This window comes from Sapajus apella, unplaced genomic scaffold (assembly GCF_009761245.1).
Source record: "Sapajus apella isolate SASKATOON/1434 unplaced genomic scaffold, GSC_monkey_1.0 scaffold4928, whole genome shotgun sequence".
Lineage (NCBI taxonomy): Eukaryota > Metazoa > Chordata > Mammalia > Primates > Cebidae > Sapajus > Sapajus apella.
In genome coordinates, this window is record NW_022441852.1 from 1 (window position 1) to 5,039 (window position 5,039).

Below are 5,039 nucleotides of genomic sequence, written 5' to 3' on the forward strand. Positions count from 1 at the left end.
GCAAAATTGTCTGTTCAGGTCCTTTGTGAACTACTAGATTCTTTTGCTACTTTGTGGTATTTTTTGTGTACACCTTAGATGACAACTCATGAATTACATGATTACCTGAAATTTTTGCCTAATCTATAGGATGCTTTTTTAATTTGCAAAATAGTTTATTTGCTGTGCAGAAACTTTTCAGGTTGATGTAGTCCATGTTTATTTTTGTGTTTTATGCATGTAGTTTTGGTCACCCATATAAGAAAATACTTATCAGTGACAAAGCATTTAATTGTCAATGAGGTTTTTCTTCCAGGGTGTTTGTTTCTTTTTCTCTTTGCAACCGTGAGCAGAGATTCAAGTGACCCAGAATATATGCTCAACCTGTGTTTTAGTTAAAAACATTTTGTGGTATATGGTCTTTTGGTCAGGTCTTCGGGGTTTTGTTTGTTTGTTTTTTTGCTGGGGGTGGGGGGGTTCATTTTCACATATCATGTAAAATCAGGGTCCTGTTTCTCTCTTCTGCATCCCGATACCATTTTTCTCAAAGGTATTCATTGAGCAGACTCTGCCTTCCACATTGTGGTGGTCTTTATCAAAGTGGGTTGACTGTGTTCATATTTGCGTTGATCTTGTTTTGTCCTCCCCGTTTTTGTCCACAGTTCTAGGTGTTGTTTTTATGCAAGTACCGTATATCTGCTGCATAACTGCAGCTTGGCAGTGTGATTTAATATCGAGGATTGTGGGTCCTCACTTTGATTGTATTTCTCAGCATTTCTTTAGGTATGAATTGCTCTTATGGTTCCCTGTGATTTTTGGCAATATGTATTTATTTCTGTTAACTTTTTTTTTGCAGCATAAAGGTGTATAATTAGAGATACATTTTCACACATGTAGATTGGGTAATGATCAAATCAGGGTACTTAGGATCTCTGTTCCGTCATAAGGTATTATTTTTGTATGGAGAGAACACTCAAAATTCTCCTTTCTTGTTCTTTTGAAAAATATAATTTTGTTAATTCCAGTCAGGAGGCTGAAGAAGAGAACACTCAGATTTATTCCTTTAAGGTTAAGATAACTCTGCTTCCATAACCAGTCTCTACTTCCCCTCTATCTCCCAGACCCTGGTAACCAATATTGTGCTTTCTACCTGTTTAAGATACACATCTTAAGATTCAGTGTTTGTCTTTCTTGGCCGAGCTCATTACATTTAATGTAATATTTTCCAGGTTCATCTGGGTTGCTCCACATGACACTGTTTCTTCATTTCGGTGGCTGAAGAATATTCCCTAGTGTATGCATACGAGAGTGTGATCCGTTTATCTGTGGATGGACAGGTAGGTCAAATGTATACCCAGTAGTGGGAATGCTAGATGGCATGGTAGTTTTTTTTTCTATTCTTTGCAGGACCGCCAACTTTTTTATAGCATTAATACTAATTTACATTTCCACAAACAGTTCTCCTTTGTGGAAATTCATACTAGAAGTTGTCTTTTAAAATATTTTAATCCGTTTTTAATGTTCATTCTAGTTGGAGTGAGATAAGATCTGAGGGTGGTTTTGATCTTCATTTTTCTCATGTATAGTAATGGTAACCACATTTCTGCAAACGTTGCTTCAGGCTCTTGTCTGCACAGATATCTCTTCAGGTTATTTGGTTTGGTTATTTTTCTGCTTTTTTGGCCAGCTGGTAGTGTTACTGGCTTGTTCCTTTTGAAAAATAACCCCTTATCCAACTGAATGTTTGCCCAAACTTTTCTCATAATTTTTAGTATGCTTTTTCATTTTGTTCATTGTTTATTAGGCACAGACTCTTCAGTGTGACATGGCCCCACATGTGTATAATTTCTTGGTTAGCTGTGCTGTTGGTTACTAATCAAGAAAAAACAAAATCACTACCAAGTCCATTGTCCATGATTTTCTTTTCCTTGTATTTTTGTTAGTTTTTGCAAATCGTGAGCATACATCCAAGTTGCAATAAATATACGCACACCTGAGGTTGTCTTTATAGGAGCTTTATGGTTGCAAGTTTTGTGTATAATCTTTAGCCCTTTTCAGTTGATTATTGTGTATTTCATGCCATAAGAGTCCTGTGTTATTCTTTTGCATATGGATACCTAGTTTTGAAAACCTTCCCCATTGTGTCAGTGTGGTAGTGTTTTGAAAAATGTATTCACTTTATATAAATTTGTGTTTATTATTTAACGCCCTCATTTTGCTCACTGGTCTGTATTTCTCTGTGTTTACCAGTAACATATGGGTTGGTTAACTAGGGATTTTCATTAGAGCAGAACTCAGGGGCTGTGATACATGCCACATGGTTTGTGTTTCTCAGGATAACTTTGAAAATTCAGGGTGTTTCACATTTCCATGAGAATTTTGGCATTGTTTTCTTTATATATCTTAAAATACCATTTGCTATATGTAAATGTATATAATTAGAGAGTACAGGGAAGATTTTGATACTTGTGTATGTTGAGTAATGATCAAATTGGGTTATTTAGCATCTCTTCACCTCGTATAGTTATAATTTTTTTGTGTGGTAACAACATTCAAAATATTTCCTTCTAGCTACTTTGAGACATATGATACATTTGTGTTAAGGCCAGTCACCCTGCTGTGGAATAGAAGACCAGAATTGATTGCTGTCATCTGAGGGTAACTTTTTACCCATTGCTGATTCCTTCCCAGACCCTCTCCATCTTCCCAGTGACCTCTAGTAACCCCTATTGAACTTTCTGCTTCTAGGAGATGAAGATGTTTTCAGTCTGCATGCCTGAGATGGTGTGGAATGGGACTTTGTCTACCAGGCTCATTCGTTGGACCTGATGATCTCCAGGTTTCTTCATGTGGCTCCAGATGGCAGGATTTCCCAGAGCTTTATGGCTGGAACGTACTCCGTGGTGTATCTGTACATCAGTTTCTTCATCTGTGCAGCTGTGTGTGGACAGGTAGACTGGTGCTGTACCCTGGCCACAGTTACAAGTGCCTCAGTACCCATGGAAGGCAGATAGCTCTCTTCAGCCCAGGGATTTCAACTGCTTAAAATGTGGAACCAGTGGTGGGGCTGCCAGCTAACATGATAGTTGTACTGTGAAGTTTTTCAGGAACCTCTTGCTGTTTCTCATAGTGTGTATACTAGTTTACATCTCTACCAATAGTGTTGAAGAGGTTACCTTTCTGTAAGTCTACACTGGCTGGCGCCTTCAAAAATTTGTGGTTTGTTTTTGGTAGTATTCATAGTGAGTGGAAGGAGATGGAATGTTAGCGTGGTTTTCATGGACATTTTTGTGAGTCTTAGTGATGTGGAGAAAGTCATTTGAGAAATCCCCACGTTGCTTTCCATGGTGTCTGAACTGGTTTGCATTTCCACCAGCAGCAGAGCAGCGTCCCTCTTCTCTGCCTCACCTGCATTCGTTCTTGCGGACCGTGTCCTAATCGTCATTCTGGCCAGTGTGCAGTACTATCTCGTGGGCCTTTTGCTTTGCCTTTTTCTGTTGATGACTGAGGTAGAGAAATGTTGTCATGTCTGTTGGTTGCTGTAAGCCTTCTTTTGAGGTGCATGATTTCCTGCCTCTTGCCCTTTCTTAATTGATTTTTTATTTTCCTGATTGATTTAACATCTTTAAGGTAGATCCTGGATATTAGCCTTCATCAGATGCATGCGTGGGAACATTTTCTCCCGTTGTGCAGGCTGTCTGTTCACTCTGTTGGTCATTTCTTCTGTGCAGCAGCTCTTCTGTGTATTAGGTGCCACTGGGCAATACTTGTTTTAGTTGCGCTTGCTTTTGGAGACTGAGACACATCCATGCTGTGCCAAATCCTCTGTCAGGAAGGGTGTTTCTAGGTTCTCTTGCAGGCTTTTCATATGTGAGGTCTTGCATTTACATCTTTCATGCATCTTGAGTTTATGTCTGTACACCGTGAGACACGGGGCCCACTGTTTTTCTTCTGCAGCTAGCTAGTTATTTATGCCAGCGCCATCTATTGAAAGGGGGGAGTCCTTTCTTGAAAGCTTATCTTTGTCGATTTTGTTGAAGATCAGATGGTGTTAGGGGTGAGGGTTTATGTCTGGGTCCTCTAATCTGTTCCACTGCACTGTGTGGAATGGGGTCCCTAGCTTTTCAATGAAATTTAACATCGGGAAGTGTGACACAACCGAGGTAGTTTGGATTTCTCAGAATTGCTTTGGAAATTCAGTGTGTTTTGTGGTCCACAGGAATGTTAGCATTGTGTATTTACATCGTTTTTTAAAACGTTGGTCATACAGTAAAGGTATACAATGGGGGGAGTTTAGAGTGGGGCATTTTGATTAATGCAGACACAGATGAATGATAAAATCAGTATATTTAGAGGCTCTAGTATCAGAAACAGTTGTTAATTTCTTTGTGGTGAAAACATTTGGAATCTCCCAGATTTTGTGAAAAGGGTGTGATGTTGTGTTAACCTCTGGTCACTTGACTGTGGAACAGCGGGAAGAATTCATTCCTCTCATCTAAGTGTAACTTTGTGCCTATTTCTGACCTCTGCCCATCCCCCTTCTTCCCTCCAACCTTTAGTAACTATTACTGTGCTTTCTAGACCTGTGCAGTGAAGCCTTTTATTTTGGATCCTACATTGGTTGTTCTTTTTCTGCCTGTCTTAGGTCATATACCACGATTTCCTCCAGGTTCAACAGCGTGGCTCCCAATGATGAAATTTCATTCTGGTTTTTTGGCTGAAGACGATTTTATTTGTGTACATCCACCAAGTATCCCTTCATCTGCGGATGAGCAGGTAAGTCTATTCTTTGTCTTGGCAATGGTGAATAGTGCTGCAGTCCACATAGGATGGCAGACGCCTGTTGCATGGACTGATTTCTTTTGCCCTGAAAGTATACTTAGTAGTACACTTGTTAGATGAAGTGGTAGGTATAGGTTAAACTTTTGGAGGAACCTCCCACTGGTTTCTGTAGTATGTGTACTGATTAATGTTCTTACCAAATGAATTCTTCTGTGGAAATTTACACCAGCATTTGTGTCTCTTTTAATGTATTTTATTGCTTTGATAACATCCATGTG

The 5,039-nt window shown here is 39.3% G+C and overlaps 1 long non-coding RNA gene across 1 annotated transcript; it reads left to right on the plus strand.

The window, feature by feature from the left end:
- The first annotated feature begins 440 nt into the window (after positions 1-440).
- LOC116547834 lies at positions 441-4,955 on the plus strand. Its single transcript, XR_004267200.1, has 4 exons — positions 441-579; positions 1,209-1,316; positions 2,728-2,930; positions 4,625-4,955. It is a non-coding gene; the product is annotated as an uncharacterized LOC116547834 (long non-coding RNA).
- Positions 4,956-5,039: the final 84 nt, after the last annotated feature.